The 17,036-nt window shown below is 42.9% G+C and overlaps 1 protein-coding gene across 5 annotated transcripts in view; it reads left to right on the top strand.

Annotated features, from left to right (window-relative positions):
* Positions 1-1,521: 1,521 nt before the first annotated feature.
* PGBD2 (piggyBac transposable element derived 2) overlaps positions 1,522-17,036 on the top strand; it is a 29,616-nt gene continuing 14,101 nt past the window's right edge. For 2 of the 5 annotated variants that reach the window (XM_068534687.1, XM_068534683.1), the window contains exons 1-2: positions 1,522-1,774; positions 12,357-12,524. The gene's annotated coding sequence lies outside the window, so the exon portion shown is untranslated. Of the gene's footprint in view, positions 1,775-4,848; positions 4,897-12,356; positions 12,525-17,036 lie in introns of those variants that run through there. The other 3 variants (XM_068534685.1, XM_068534684.1, XM_068534686.1) reach the window with 3 other exon arrangements.

The following is a 17,036-nucleotide window of genomic DNA, read 5'->3' as shown; positions in this document are numbered from 1 at the left end:
ATTTAAACATTCCCCTTCCCTGATTTTTTTTTTTTTTTCTCCATAGAACTTTCCACTGGGCATACCATATATTTCACTTGTTTGTTTATTGTCTGTTTCTCTCACTGGAATGTAAGCAGTGACTGTCACAGAGTGGGCATCCAGTAGATGCTTGTTGAATGAATGAATGAATGGGATATAGGTTCTGGGGAACAAAGGAAGGTAGGAAACACTGCATTTATGTTACCTAAAATAGCACCCCACCCTCCCAGAGCTCATCTTCTACCCCCTTAGCTTGCTTCATTTTTCTTCACAGCACCTATCACCTTTTGATACTATTTGTTTCTTGAGTGCCTCCTCTATTAAAAAGTGAGTCCCATGAGAACAAGAACTTTTTGTTCTCTGCTGTATCTGGTCTGCATGGCATCAATACGTATTTGTGGAAAAAGGAATGACAAACTTGAGTGTGCCCTTGGCTCCAGACTCTCACAAATGGGCATGATAACTTATTTTTCTGACCCAGGTGGTTTACACTTTACAGTGACCAAAACCCTTATGAGAAGTGCCAGGGTGGAGAAGCAAACACAAAACCTTCGCTACGTGGCCCTCTTCTTGAATGTTTAGCACAGTTTGGTCCCAAGGATTTTTGTGTTTAGAAAAACCCTTGGAGGCCAAGGCACCCTTTTCTGTAAAGTCACTTCCTATATACTTTATGCAGCAGAGTGTCAAAGTGTGTGTATGGGGAGGCGATGGGAGTGGCCCAGGCTGGAAGGGGTATTCCCCCGCCCCAATTTCGCCCCCCCCCCACCCCGGCCGCGCGCAAGATACCTTGTCTGCAGACAATTTTAGTTGTTGTAACTGGTGGAGCAGGGGTGTGGTGTGCTACTGGCACCTAGTGGGTAGAGGCGAGGGATGCTCAAAATCCTAAAATCACGGCTGCCAGCTTTAGCAAATAAAAGTACCTGTGGGTAGGGTCGCCAGATGAAATACATAACTCCAAGATTAATTTTAGGGTATATTTTTATCTGAAATTCAAATTTAACTTGGCGCCCTATATTTTATCAGGTGATCCTACCTGCAATACATGGGACAGGGCCCCACAACAAGGAATTATCCAGACCAAAAGTCCAGGGTGTGAGGTTGGTCCGGTAACGCAGATTGTTGGGCCTGGCCTCGGAGTTTCTGATTCGGTAGGTCTGGGGTGGAGCCCCAGGACTTGCATTTCTATCAAGTTCCCAAGTGAAGCTGCCATTGGTCTGGAACTACATTGGAGAACCACCGACCTAGAAAGAAAAAAGACTTCGTGCCCTCGTGAGTAATAGCGAGGAAAGTGCCTAGGCTAGCATGCAAGTGGACAGGACAAGAAGGGGCTGCAAAAGGGGCGGAAGACATTTCTGCCGTCCTGGGCCCTGCCTCAGAGGCACTTCTGCGTCCCCTCTAGGCGCCGCGGAGGCCCCAATGTCTCGATGGTCGCTCGAATCGGGGGCGTGTCCTGGGCGGGGGCGTGTCCTGGGCGGAGAGCAGAAGGCGGGCCGAGGCGAACCGAGCGCTCTCGTGCCGGACGTTGCGCGGCCGCGACGCCCGACGCCGGCGGGGCAGCGGCGCTCTGGGCTCCGCGTTGCCCGTGGTATCTGGCGGGAACCCACGAGGCTCCGGTCCGTTCGGCGCAGGTAGGCGTCGCCCCGCTTGCACCGCCGACTGGGCCCCTCTTGGATGTGGGAGCGGCGCGCCCTGGCGTTGCGTTTTCTCAACGGTGCCCGAGGCGTTGGCCCTCGCTGCCGCGGGCGGACGACGGGTAGGTGGGACCGGGACAGGGACAATGGACCTCCGGGCGCGCAGCTCAAAGGGCCGCACGGGGGCGCTCTCGCTGCGGGACGGGGAGGCTGGGCTGGGACCGGGGCGGACTCAGCTGGGGCGGAGCGGGCTTGGGGGCGGGAGACTTTGGGCGAGGCCGGGCTATGGGCGGGACCGGGGCCTGCTAAACACAGGATGTACTAAGGGAAGAGTGGCTAGGACCCTTGGGCGGAATCGGGGGCGGGTCCGGGCTGGAGGCCGGACGGACTGTGGGCGGAGCTGGGGCTGGGTCAGGCTGACGCGGGGCAGATTGGGGGCGGCGTGGGTGGACATCTGTGGGCGGGGTGGGTGGGGTGCGGCTCCCACGCCACGCCCCTTAGGGGGAGGGGCGGCTCCGCGCGGGGACGCGCTGGGTGCAGGGTCTTTCTGGCATTTATAGTTTCTGCCTGCTTCTGGGGTCGCCGACGTTGCATAGGGTCTTTGTTTTCCCCTTTTCCCCCCTTTTTGTTTGGTATTGAGATGGGTAGGAGAAGAAGGAGGAGGGCCCCGTTTCACAAAGGCCATTCCTGAGCTGTGGTACACCTGGCTTAGCTTTGAGGCATTTACGTTTATAAAATGTCTTATTAAAAAAAATTTTTTTGAAGTAACTTAAGAATTTGAAAAACGTTTTAAAACTAGTACAAAGAATTCCCACATTCTAGTCACCTAGGTTCCCCAAATGTTAACATCTTATTTAACAGAAGAGTTAGCAAAACCAGGACACCTAACATCTACAGGCCTTATTCAGATTATTTTTGCTCTTCTTGTCCATTTCCTTTTTGTGGTATAGGATCCAAGTCAGGATTTAGATGCATTTAGTTGTCGTGTCTCATTGGAAAAATTTGTATTTTAAACAGTAGAAGCCCCCTTACCTCCAAGATCCTTCAGAGTGGCCCTTGGGACCACCAGATCTCAAATCAAAGAGGCTTTTCTTCTTGGATGCCAGGGCCAGTTGAGAACGTACAGCTGAGCCTTCGGGCAGCTTTGGCATAGGTGGTCCCCCTCTGTGCCTTGACCCATCCGGCCCTTGGCTGCTCAGCCTCTCCTAGTTCTCCTCCTACCTCTCAAGTCAACCTCCTCCCTCAGATCTCTGCAGATGCCCTCCTTGGCCAGCTTCTCTTTCAGTGTGGGCTTCCTCCCTTGCATGATCTCTTGTGGCTTCAAGGATTCTTGTGGCTTCAAGGATTCTTGTGGCTTTGAGCATTCCATAAATCCTCGGAAAACTCACTTGATTATCACTTCAGCCCAGGCCATTTCTCTGTCTCAGACCCACAGGGACTGTGGCCTATCGCTACTTTGCTGGGTTATCTCAAAAGCATTTCCATCCCAATATGCACAAAACACAGCTCCAAGTCACCCACATCTAGTCCACCGTATCAATTGGGTCTCCACTGATAGACATTTCCTATGCAGAGTTTCAGAGAATCTTTGGGAATGCATTTTGGTTAGGGTCAATCAAATATTAAGAGTTCCTAGTACTTTTTTAAATAGCTGTCTTAAAGCCAGAAAGTGAAGATGAAGATGAAGCCCTGCTACAGGGTGAGGAGGATGCCCTGCAGTATGGCCATTTTCTCAGCAGCACAAGTTGTTCAGTTCAGCAAGTATTTATTGGGTGCCTGTTGCATGCCAGGAGCTGTGTTGGCTTCTGGGGATAGAGAGGTGAATAAATTCTGCACCTGCCCTGCCATCAGAGGGCATGTGGTGGGGTCATGTGTTGTAATTGAGGTGAAATCTGTGATAGAGGAAGCCTCACCTTGGAAGAAGGAGGTTGCAGGACATGAGTTGGCCTGAGCCTAGGTGGGAGAAGGCTGGGGATCCAGCTGTTAGGGGCCTTGACCTATTTCCAGGGCTCGTGGGATTGTGACCTCGGGAAGTTCTCCCTAGGCTATGAAGATGGGCTGGTGTGGGAATGACTGGTTGGGGGCTGTCACTGAATGTTGGTGAGTGGATAAGGGTCAGCCTAGGGTACAGCAGAGGAAAAGGTGATGAGATGAGCTGCTGGGAGTGGTGTGACTGAAATGATAACACAGGTCATACTCTCTGACCCAAACCCAACCAGACATGGGGAAAAGTCAGAATGTTTGAATTTTATCAAAGTCACACTGAAGCACTCCTTAATCAAACATAGGATTTCTGTAGCAATATCTATCAATATCTATAGTAAGTAGTAGAAATAGGTATTATAAAGAGCCTCAGATATTTTCAGGTTTTGCTGCCAGGCAGTTTGTTGCCCAAATTTTGAAATAATGTTCAGTTTTCACAACATTTTTGACTTTTGAGAATTGCAGGTGAAGTGTTGTGGATCTGAAAAAATAGCTACCACTTGTAGAGCCAGGCCTGTTGTGTGTGCTTCACAGGCATTAACTCTCGTCCTCATAACACCCTACAGGGGTTGGTACCGTGCAGATCCCGTTTTGTGGGTGAGGAGATGAGGGCATAGAGAAGGTAAGTGATTTGCCCACGGTCACACAGCTCGCCCCTGTTGGCTCCATAGTCCATATTCTTACCAGACTGCATACGTGTGAATTGGAGGTTGGGGAGTTGCAGGACCAAAGTCTTTCTCCCATACCTCAGACACCTGGCATCTGCAGCCAGCCTGTGTGAGTGCCAAGGAAGGTCAGAAGAGAAGGGAGGCAGGAGCCCTGTAGAGGTTGTGGTTACATACACAGATTCATTGAATGCCTGTGGGGACTCACTTCCTTGATGCCTGGAGCTTGTGGTCTGGTTGGGCAGTGAGCTCTTCTCACAAGCTGTAGAGGAAGTTAAGTGCACTGTCAGGTGGACCAGAGGAGGACATGGGTGATCAGAGGCACTGGGTTGGCAAGCTGGGATGCAGACTAGCTGGGCTTTGAGAAAATTTAGGTAAATGATTTTATGAGGATTCTATAAGGAGATTCTTCATGAGAGACACAGACTGTTGAGTGCGGAGATGACTGTATTCTAATTTTCTTCCTCTAACTCCAAAAGATATATGTGCTCTGGAACACCACAAATGAATGCCTTCTGCCTGCCACTTCCGTGTCACTGCAGACAGTGGTCTTCTCAAAGGACATTGAGTGGGTCAGCTTGATCATATTTGCTCAGGTGTGTGGGAGTGTCCCTGTGCCTTTGTGAGTGCATGTATAAGTGTGCAAAATATGCATTCAAAAACATATAAGATGCATAGCAACAGTTTAAAGAGTCATGAAAGAACTTTGAACACTCCACTCAGTTTAAGAAATAGAACCTTGTCAAAACCTTAGAAACCCCCTGTATGTCTGCCCCAATTGCATCTTTTCTCTTCAGAGGTAACTACTATTCTGAAGTTCCTCTTAATCATTTCCTTGCTTTTCTTTATAGTTTTACAATGTGTATGTGTCTCCAGATAATATTTTAGTTTTGTTTAACTTTTTGATCCTTATAAAATGAAATCATGTAGCAAGTTTTCTTTTTCTTTTTTTTTTTTGCTTATTGTCTTTTATTTGAGATCCATTCAGTCGTGTGTGTGGCTAAAGTTCTTCACTCACTTTTCCTGTGGTATTGCACTGCATCCATTCTGTTGATGGCCGTTTGGGCTGTCTCTAGTTTTTGCTACTCTAAATAAACAATGCTGCAGTGGACATTCTTGTCCTGGTCTCCTGGCGCACAGATGAAGTAGTTCTCAAACAGGGGTGAGGGAGGCGAGGTGAGATAGGGGTAAGGGAAGAAAGGGAGACACTTTTGGTTGTTATAACTGGGAGGTGGTGTGATCCTGTCTCTAGTGGGTAGAGGCCAGGCACACTGCTAAACATACTACAATGCACAGGACAGCCTTCCCATCTCCTCCTGCTCTCCCACACATCAAAGAATTGTCCGACCCCTAATGTGAGTGTTGAGGCTGAGAACCCCTGCTCTAGGGTAAATACCTGGGGTGGACTGCTGGGTGGGTGGGTTTGTGCATGTTCAACTTTAGTAGATACTAGCATACTGTTTACACTCCTTTCAGCAGTATGTGGCCTCTTGCATTATTCATTGTCCTTTTCAACACTTGATAATCTCTGCCTTTAAAATTTTTGCCAACTTGGTGTCTGTGAAATGATATCTGATTGTGGTTTTAATTTCATTTCCTGAACAGTAATGAGACTGAGCATCTTTTCATGTCTGTCTTCTTTTTGTATTTCCTTTGAGAAGTGCCTCCTGATATCATTTTACCCATTTTCCTGTTGTGTTATTTGTGTTTTTCTTAATTGTGTCTGGGATTTCTTTATATATCCTAGATTATTCTTACCTCCTAGATGCTAATCCCTTATATTTGTTGCAGATAACTTCTCCCATTTTTGAGTTTGTTCTGATGGACTGAAAAGTTCTTAATTTAAATGTAGTAGAATTTATCAATCATTTTCTTTATGGTTAAATGCTTTTTGCTGGTTTGTTGGTTCCTGCCAGATCCCCAGGTGGGCAGGACTGCCTCTAGGACCACACTGGAGCAGTGCTGAAGCCAAGTCTCAGTGCCACTGCAGGACCCACAGCTGGCACTAAGGTTGGCAGGCCTGCTGCCAGGGGCACAGATGGGTGTTGCTGGATCCCTGGGTGAGCAGGACTGAGAGCAGGGCTAGAGCCAGGTCACAGGGCTGCTTCAGGATCTGTAGTCTGGTCCAAGGATGGTAGGCCTGTTACCAGGGGTATATGGATGCATGATTCCTCCTGGGTCCCTTGTCAGTTGGTTACAGGACCGTGACCAGGCAGGCCTGGAGCTGAGTCTGTAGGGAGTTGGGGCTGCTTTCAGTTTGCTGGCAGAACCATGTGAGCTTGCCACCAGGGTGTGGGCCTGCCTTTTTAGAGCAGCTCTCCTTGGTCTTGGGGTTCACTGGGGTTTTGCAACCTCCTATCTGGATCCCAAGGCTTTCACAAAGGCACTTTTGTCTGTGGTTGCCTGCCAAATCATTGTTTGTTTAGGGAGATGCATTCCTATTCCACCACCTTGCTAATGTCATTCCCTGTCTCCGTTTACGTAGGATAGGTCAAACATGTCAGTTCTGTTGTTCAAGTCTCAGTAATTTTGTCTGTTTGACCATCAGTTACTGAAAGAGGTGTGTTGAAATCTCTTACTGTTACGATATATTTGTCAATTTCTATAATTCTATTAATTTTTACTGTATTTTGAAGTTATATTGTTAGATGCATAAAGTTTAAAATTATTATATCTTTCTGATGAGTCCCACCTTTTTTCCCTGTAAAGTTACCCTCATTTTCTCTGATAATGCTTGCTTTAAATTTTATTTGTTATTTTTAATTGTAAAAAACACATGAAATAAAATTTACCATCTTAACCACTTTTAAGTGTACATTTCAGTAGTGTTAAGTATATTCACATTGTTGTGCAGCTAATCTCCAGGACATTTTTATCTAACAAAACTGAGACTATACCCATTAAACATCAACTTCCCATTTTCCCCTCCACCCACTCCTGGTAACCACCATCCTACTTTCTGTTTCTATGAATTTAAATACTTTAGATACCTCATGTAAGTGGAATCATACAGTATTTGTCTTTTTGTGAGTGGATTATTTCACTTAGCATAATGTTCTCGTTACATCCATGTTGTAACATGTGACAAGATTTCCTTCCTTTTAAGGCTGAATAATGTTCTATTGTAGATACATACCACATCTTCTTTATCCATTCATCTGTAGGTGGACATGTGAGTTGCTTTCACCTCTTGGCTATTGTGAATAGTGCTGCTATGAACCTGGGTGTCTCTTTGAGACCCTGCTTTCAATTCTTTTGGTTAAATGCTCAGAAGTGGTATTGCTGGATCATATGGTAGTTCTGTTTTTAATTTTTTGAGGTACCATCATACTGTTTTACATAGTGGCTGCACCATTTTATGTTCCCATTAGCAGTGCACAAGGGTTCCAATTTCTCCACATCCTTACCAACATTGGTTATTTTCTGTTTTTTTTTTTTTTGATAGTGGTCATCCTAATGGGTATGAGGTGATAAATCATTATGGTATTGGTTTGCATTTCCCTAGTGATTAGTGATGTTGAGCATCTTTTTATATGCTTATTGGCCATTTGTATATCTTTAGAGAAATGACTGTTCATGTTTTTTGTCCACTTTTTAGTTGGGTTACTTTTTTTGTTGTTATTAAGATCTAGGAGTTCTTTATATATTCTAGATATTAACTCCTTGTAAGATATAATTTGCAAATATTTTCTCCCATTCCATGTATTGCCTCTCTACTTTGTTGATTATATCCTTTGATGAAGTTTTAAGTTTGATGTAGTCCCATTTGTCTGTGTTAGCTTTTGTTGCCTCTGCTTTTGGTGTCATATTCAAGAAATCATTGCCAAATCCAATGTCATGAATCTTTTCCCCTATGTTTTTTTCTAAGCGTTTTATTATTTTACCTCTTACATTTAGGTCTTTGGTATGTTTTGAGTTAATTTTTGTATATGATGCAAGGTAAGTGTTCAACTTTATCCTTGTGCACGATATCCAGTTTTTCCAACACCATTTGTTAGGGACTGTCCTTTCCCTACTGAGTGGTCTTAGCACCCTTTTTGAAAATTACCTGGCTGTATACATGATGGTTTATTTCTGGCTCTCTATTCTGATTCATTGATCTATATGTCTGTCTTTAATGCCAGTACCATACTGTTTTGATTTCTGTAGCTTTGTAATATGTATTGAAATGAGGACGTGTAAGTCTTCCAACTTTGTTCTTTTTCAAAATTGTTTTGGCCATTGGAGTTCCTTGATATAACATGTGAATTTTTAGGTGGCTCTTTCTATTTGTGCCAAAAATGCCATTGGGATTTTGATAGAGATTGCACTGAATCTGTATATTACTTTGGGTAGTATTGACATACTGTCAACATTAAGTCTTCCAGTCTATGAACCTGAGATGTCTTTACATTTTTTGGTGTTTTTTTTTTTTTTTTTTTAAAGATTTATTGATTGACTGATTGATTGCTATGTTGGGTCTTCGTTTCTGTGCTAGGGCTTTCTCCAGTTGCGGCAAGCGGGGGCCACTCCTCATCGCGGTGCGCGGGCCTCTCACTATCGTGGCCTCTCTTGTTGCGGAGCACAGGCTCCAGACGCGCAGGCTCAGTAGTTGTGGCTCACGGGCCCAGCTGCTCCGCGGCATGTGGGATCTTCCCAGACCAGGGCTCGAACCCGTGTCCCCTGCATTAGCAGGCAGATTCTCAACCACTGCGCCACCAGGGAAGCCCTTGGTGTTTTTTTAAAGTGCTTTCATTAATTTTTTTTGTCAGTTTACAACTCTTTCACCTTTTTGGTTAGGATTGTTCCTAAATATTTTATTCTTTTCAATGCTGTGGTAAATGCAATTGTTTACTTAATTTCCACTTCATATTGTTCATTGTTAGTGTATAGAAATGCAACTAAAATGAATAGATTTTAGTGTGTTGATTTTGATTCCTACAACTTTGCTGAACTTGTTTATTAGTTCTAACAGGTTTTTAAAAAATCTTTAGGGATTTCTACATATAAGATCATGTCATCTGCAAACAGGTAATGCTATTTCTTCATTTCCAATTTGGATGCCTTTTATTTATTTATTTATTTTTCTTACCCAAAGGTTCTGGCTAGGACTTCTGGTATTATGTTGAGTAGAATGGCCAGAGTGGGCATCCTTATCTCGATCCTGTTGGTAGAGGAAACGTTTTCAGTATTTCACTATTTCATATGATGTTAGTTGTGATATTTTTTCATATATAGCCTTTGTTATGTTGAGATGGTTTCCTTCTATTCCTAGTTTATTAAGTGTGTTTATCATGAAACAGTGTTGAATCTTGTTAAATGCATTTTCTGCATCAATTAATATGAACATGTTTTATTTTACATGATTTTTACATGTTGAACTATTCTTGCATTCCAGAAATCCTACTTTGTTGTGTATAATCCTTTCAATGTGCTTTTGAATTCAGTTTGCTAGTATTTTATTGAGGATTTTTGTGTTCATATTTATCAAGGCTATTGGTCTTTAATTTTCTTCTAGTGTTTTTGTCTGGCTCTAGTATCAGGGTAAGGTTGGCTCAGTTATTATATTTTTCAGTTCTAGAATTCTGTTTGGTTCTTTTTTATAGTTTCTATCTCTTTGTTGATATTCTCATTTTGTTCATGCATTTCCTGATTTTGTTTAGTTGTATATCTGTGTTTTCTTATAGCTAATTGAATATCTTTAAGAAGTAGTTTTGAATTTTTCATTAAGAAATTCAGCAATCTGTTTTTCTTTAGGGTCCAGTCTGGAGTTTTATTTTGTTCCTTTGATTGGGCCATGTTTCCTTGTTTCTTTGTATACTTTGTAATCTGTTGCTGAGATTTGGCCATTTGACAAAACAATTTCCTGTCCCGGTCTTAATGGACTGGCTTCGTTTAGCAGAATACCTTCACCAATCAGCCCACCTGGAAGTTTGGGACCTCCCCATCCTTTTCTAGTGATGTATCTTCTCTGGACTTGTGTATGTACTTTTTAACTGTCTCAATTTCTCTACACTGCTTGTCCTTATTTCTTCTCGGAGCTTGTAATTTCTTGCTCTCCCAGACATCTGCCTGCTGAACTGCAGAATCTCTGCAGCTACTGTGCTGTGGCACCTGCCTACATTTTCAGTGTCTTCCAAACTATGCCAACATACCTGTCAGTGCTCCAAGTCTGGTGAGACAGAAATTTGTCCCTCAGGCAGACCCCAGGCAAACCAGAACTAGGTTTTCTCCTGGTTGCACCTAACTACACTGAGGTGGGGGAGAAGCATGTGTGTGCAAAATGCCATGAACTTTTCCTACCCTTTTCAGTGGAATCCCTTCTTGGTTTTCTATTGGCTTTGGTTTTCCATTGGTCTCTGACCCCCGTTCCTGGGACAAGAGAACAAGAAAAATCAGGGGAAAGAATCAAGAGACTGGTCTTAGCAGGGTGGAAATTTTTATATGGTTATTAAGGAATAAGGTGAATTAAGCAAATATTGATGGGGTGAAAGAAAGGTGAAACAGAAAGGGGAGAGTCACAGGACTTGTCTCAGCAGGGTGGAAATCTTTAGATGGTTGTTAAGAAGTGGGATGAAGACCACCTAGAGGAGTGGGATAGGGAGGGTGGGAGGGAGGGAGGCGCAAGAGGGAAGAGATACGGGGATATGTGTATATGTATAGCTGATTCACTTTGTTATAAAGCAGAAACTAACACACCGTTGTAAAGCAATTATACTCCAATAAATATGTTAATTAAAAAAAAAAACAAAAACAAGTGGGATGAATAAAATGGACATTGATGGGGTTAAAACAAAGGTTTTAATACAGCAATACCAAAGACTGGGTGTTAGCCAAAGGGATCTCCTGCTGGTCCCCCAGCATGTAGGGGTCCCAGACAAGTCTGCTCTATTTATCCCAGTTTGGAGAAGTAAAAAGCCAGAAGGCAGAGACTACAATGAGAAACCTCGCCAGCAGTCACTTGGGGCAATGGTCAGGCAGATTAATCAAGTTGACAGTTGACAAAAGGGCCAGGGTACCTTGGCTCAACCCTTACTAGGGACCCAAAGCCTTTTGCACGTGAGTGGGTAAAATGGTCAGGGGGTTGATACAGGAGTCCTACGAACTGTGGTACCAAGACCTATTGGTGAAGCCCTGACACAGGCTACAGTTAGATTTAGAGAGTATAAAAGTGTGAGTTGGGAATTCCCTGGCGGTCAAGTGGTTAGGACTTTGTGCTTTCACTGCCAAGGGCCTGGGTTCAGTCCCTGGTCAGGGAACTACGATCCCCACAAGCCGCGTGGCACAGCCAAAAAAAAAAGTGTAAGAGTTAATAAGATTGTGAAAGTTGAAATGTTTAAACAAGTTTTATGTAAAGAAGTTGTGTCTTCTTTACCTGAATGTTTTATGGGAATCAATATTGTGTTTGGCTGGGGAACACTTCCCCTACTTAATATTGTAAGACAAAACCTGTTGATGTGATCCTAATGGAGGCCACAGTTAGGGTTGATAGAATTAAGATTGAAGTTTGTAGAATTGTTGTTTGAACAGGCTTTATGTGAAGTGGTTGCGTCTCTTTTTTCTGATTGTATTATGGGGATGGACGTTGTATCTGGGGGATGTTTCCCCTACCTAATATTGTAAACAGAAGGCATGTAACTCTACCCTTTGAGCAATATTAATCGGACATGATAAATTGGAACCAGTAAGGAGCATGGAATAGAAGTTGGATTGCTGGTAGGGACAAATTCTCTGTGTGATAGCCCGTGTGGAGCCTAGACTGCGGTTTATGACAAAAGCCTGTGAGTGCCTCCCAGCTATCACTACTGGGAATTTATACTAGACAATTTCCATTTGAGGGGCATTTACTATCTTGCCATTTGACGTTATTAATTGAAGCTACCCCTATGACTGAAGGACATAAAATTATCTTAAAACCTGAAATACTCAATGTGTAGGATGATGTCAGAGAATCACTCTAATGGGGATGGCAGTGCCTGGAAGGATTTCATAATAAAATAGAAATGGTTTATACAGGATGATGCTGCCTGGGGAGTGCAAGGAGATACTCACGAGTAGGGGGCTTCTTTTTCTCTAGGACTGACTCTATAACTGTGTGAGGAGTTGCTGGATTCTTTTGTCACTTGGACAGTGCCCTATAAAGAACTCTCAACTGACCAACAAAGAGTTGCTTGGTTTGTGGATGGCATTTAGAAGGTGAATGGACAACATCCTATTTGGAAGGCCACCACTCTGATTGAAGAAGGTAAAACAAATCAGCTTGGTGGGCTGACGTGCATGCTGTTTTCCTAACAGTGATGGAAGAATTGAACAATGGTGTAAGCCCCTATGTTTGGGTTTTTATTGATTCATGGATGCTGGCCAATAGACTGGCCATATGGTCAGGCAGGAGGGCAATGGAAACCTGGCCCATTAAAGGGATGCCCTTGTGGGGCACAGGCTTGTGGAAATTTGAGGGGTGCATTAAAGTAGGACATGTCAGTGCCCATCAGAAGAACTCTTTTCCAGGTTTAGTAAGTGATTGGAATTAGCAAGCAGATACTCCTGTGTGCTCCCTTGAGATGGCCACCTGGGTCCATGAAATGTATGGACATAGGGGTCACTGCAGTAAAGTAAAGATGGGTTGAATTTCCTCGTAGTCTTCTTGTACTCTCATGCACAAAATGCCAGTAAGAGAAGTTCTCTCTGTCAACGAGAGAGACAGAGATTGCACATGGCTATATGGTAGATTCCCTGGTGGGAAGGCTCTGATCATGGCTGGCATGTGAGACAATGCTGGTAGCCATGGGGGGCTACAAATGGGTCCTGACACTGGGAATAGACACTGACTCTGGACAGGGCTATGCCTGCCCAATGGTAGATGAAAATGCTCAGAATACTGTGAAAGAACTGGAACAGAAGATACTGCACCAATTTGGGTTGCTGACTGTCATTTCTTTACACCAAGGAGCACATTTTACAATCGGTAGTGTCCAACAATGGGCACAGAAATATTCTCCTCTGACTACTAGTTTGATAGAGAATTGGAATGGTCATTTGAAGCATTGGTTGTCTAAAATGGAGGAAAATAAAGGCATGAAGGGCTGGCTTTACACACCTTCATGAGTGTCTACTCATAAAAAACGTGAGTGGGACTAGAAGAGTGTCCCCACTGGATAGATTCCTCTATTTTTCTGGTGGATCTAGGGAAGTAGGGGTGACAAAGGATGCTGATATGACTTACCTTCTTGCCAAAGGAGAAGGATGTTGGTATAATAACTATAGTTTTTTTTTCTCTCTCTTTTTTTTTCTTTTTCTTCCTCACATCACCTCAACTTTTTGTTTTTCCTACCTGATGGCAGTGGTCATGTGACCAGGGCTGCAAATACAAGTGCCCCAAAACAAGAATGATTCCTAGGCAAGAAACTATAACTATATTTTTAATTCCTAAGGGCCTGATGGGGCAGAATGTGCCTTCATCCCATCTGACAAGACTGAATGTAGCTATATTGCTTGGTGGTAAAGATAGCCCACTAGTTCTGTACCTGCATAACCTCACCCTCTCTAAATGGGAGTGGACTGAGGGAAGGCACTTGCTAGGCTAATACTGCTTTCTGCAACCTAGACCAGCACAATGGTTGAATCTAATGAACCTTCCAAAAATGGAAGAGTTTGGGTATAAGTGAAGAGAAGGAGGAATAGTAGCTAAGGGTAAGTAGTGAATAAATGTGTTATGTAAAAAGGTAAATTCAGTATTACATTAGTGCCTCAAAAGAGCTCAGAGCAAGAGATGACATTGTTTCTTAGCTCAATTATGTCAGATGTCTGAAAGAGTGAAGCCATCTGTTTGCTGAAACCACTCCTTTTGGAACCTGATATGATCGAATGAAAGACTTCAAACAGGAGTGGCCTAACCCTGGGAGACATCCTCATACAACAAAATGATGAACTGGAATGATTATTAATGATTGCATGGGGTTCTAGTAATGTGCCAGTATCTTTTGACTTGGGTATCATTTTGCTGTAAGGGGTCTGTGGCCAGAGCCCAGGGGGTGGGCTATGAGATAATAGAAAATATATATTGATCTCTGCCCCAGTTCCTGGAACAGAGCTCCTGAAATCCTTGTAATTTCCTATTTGATAAGAGCACTAGGAGCATCTTTTGTCCTAATATTTGGTTGTTGACCTGGGTTCCTGGCACAGGGCTCCTGAAACCCTTGTAATTTCCTGCGTGATAGGAGTGTCCTTTGTTCTAATGAGGTGACTCTGGTTGGGTGCCTGGATGGCTCCTGGATGAGGGCTGGTTACCAGAAAGACCAAGCCATGATTGGAAGCTTGGAATTTTCAGCCCCACCCACTTCCCGTTCTCTTGAGAAAGGAGAGAGCTGAAAACGGGATTAATGATAAATCATGCCTACATGATGAAGCCTCCATAAAAATCCCAAAAGTACGAGATTCAGAGAGCTTCCAGATTGGTGAACACATGGAGGTGCTGCGAGAGTGGCATGCCTGAAGAGGGCATGGAAGCTCTGCACCCTTTCCCCATACCTTTGCCTGTGCATCTCTTCATCTGGCTGTTCATCTATATCCTTTATCATATCCTTTAATAAACTGGTAAACATAAAGCATTTCCCTGAGTTCTGTGAGCCGCTCTAGCAAACTCATTGAACCCAAGGAAGGGATCATGGGAACCCCTGATTTGTAGCCAAGTCAGACAGAAGTTGTGGGTAACCTGGGGACCTACTACTTGTAATTGGCATCTGATGTGGGGAGCAGTTTTGTGGTACTGAGCCCTTAACCTGTGGGATCTGACACTGTCTCCAGGTAGTTAGTGTCAGAATTGTTGGACACCCAGCTGATGTTGCAGAGCGTTACTTGTGCGGACCCCCCTACCCCGAATTTGGTCACTAGAAGTGTCAGAAGTGAAATGTTCTGTGCGAGTGGTAAAGAAGACACACAAGAGAGAAACAAAGGAGGGAAAGACTGGGTTTTTTCCTACCCAGGAGGAGGAAAACTGGGTTTTTCCAATTTAGTAGTGTTCTCATAAAGGTATTCTGGCCCATATATTGATGTTAACTTGCATTTCTTTGGGGAATGAGGACCTAGAGCTTCCTAGTCCATCATCTGTTGATATCACCTCCCCCATATCTGCCTTTTGATTAGATAGTTTAATCTATTTACTTTAAAAATAATTACTGAAAAGGGGAGACTTATTTTGTCACATTGCTATTTGTTTTGTGTCTATCTATTTTATAGCTCTTTTGTCTCTCATTTTCCTCCATTACTGCCTACCTTTTTTGTGTTTAGTTGATTTTTTGCAGTGACATGTTTTGATTTCCTTTTAACCTCCTTTCATGCATATTCTTTAGATTTTTTTTTTTGCAGTTACCATGGGATTATATAGAATATCCTAATGTAACTAATTTCAGTTGATAGCAACTTTGCTTCAGTTGCATACATAAACTTCTCCCTTAACAAAGTTCTTCCCCCCTTATATTACTGATGTCAAAAATTACATCTTTAATTTATAATTGTTTTTTATGCGTTCATCTTTTAAATTCTGTAGAAAATAAGAAGTGGAGTTACAAACTAAAATGACAACAATGTTTTTTTTTTTAAATATTGGTTTATATATTTACCCTTACTGGTAACTTTATCTTTTCTCAAGTATGACTGAGTTACTGTCCAGCATCCTGTCCTTTCAACATTAAGGACTCTCCTTAGCATTTCTGGTATTGTGGGTCTAGTGGTAATGAATTCCTTCAACTTTTGTTTGTCTGGGAATATCTTAATTTCTCCCTCATTTTTGAAGTACAGTATTGCTGAATATAGAAATCGTGGTTCGCAATTTTTTTTCTTTTAGCACTTTAAATATATCATCTTACTACCTTTTGGCCTCTGAGGTTTCTGATGAGAAAATGACTGATGATCTTATTGCAGATCCTTTATACTATGAATTGCTTCTCTTTTCCTGATTTCAAGATTCTTGCTTTGGCTTTGGCCAATTTGATTATGGTGTGTGTTGGTGTGGGTCTCTTTAGTTTATTCTACTTCAAGATTTGTAGATCTGTGTCTTCCCTCAAATTTGGGAAACTTATGGCTATTGTTTTTTCAAGTAATGTCTGTGCCCTTTTCTTTCTCTTTTCCTTTTGAGATTCTAAAAATGTGTGTGTTGACTGACTTGATGGTGACCCACAAGTCTCTTAGGCTCTGTTCACTTTTCTTCATATATATATATTTTTCTGTTTGTAAGAGTTGATATTTTTAATAGTCCTGCGTTCAGTCCTTTTTTTCTCCCTTCACAACTCTGGTGTTGAACCCCTCTAGTGAATTTTTCATTTCAGCTTTGTTTATATATTGTTTGCCTGATTTCCTTTAGTTCTTTGTCCATGTTTTCCATTTACTTGCAGCATATTTAAGATGATTATTTTAAAGTCTTTGTCTAGTAAGTCTGATGTCTAGGTTTCCTCAGAGTTGGTTCTATCAACTTTAAATGAGCCACATTTTCTTGTTTCTTTTTGTGCCTTGTGATTTTTTTGCTAAAAGTTGAATGTTTTTCTATTATGATGTGGTAACTCTGGAAATTAGACTCCTTGCCTTCTCCAGGGTTTGCTTTTTAAAATTTTTTGAAGGCCATTGTAGTTCATTTGTTTTGGGACTTTTCCAAACTATTTCTGCAAAGACTGTATACTGTCATGTGTGATCACTGAAGACTCTGTTCCTATAGCTTTTGTTCAGCTAATCTTTTGACAGAGAATTCCATGAATCTCAGGAGCTG

The sequence above is a fragment of the Eschrichtius robustus genome, chromosome 2 (genome assembly GCF_028021215.1).
Source record: "Eschrichtius robustus isolate mEscRob2 chromosome 2, mEscRob2.pri, whole genome shotgun sequence".
In the NCBI taxonomy this organism is placed as follows: domain Eukaryota; kingdom Metazoa; phylum Chordata; class Mammalia; order Artiodactyla; family Eschrichtiidae; genus Eschrichtius; species Eschrichtius robustus.
This window is presented reverse-complemented; position numbering and strand designations above follow the sequence as displayed.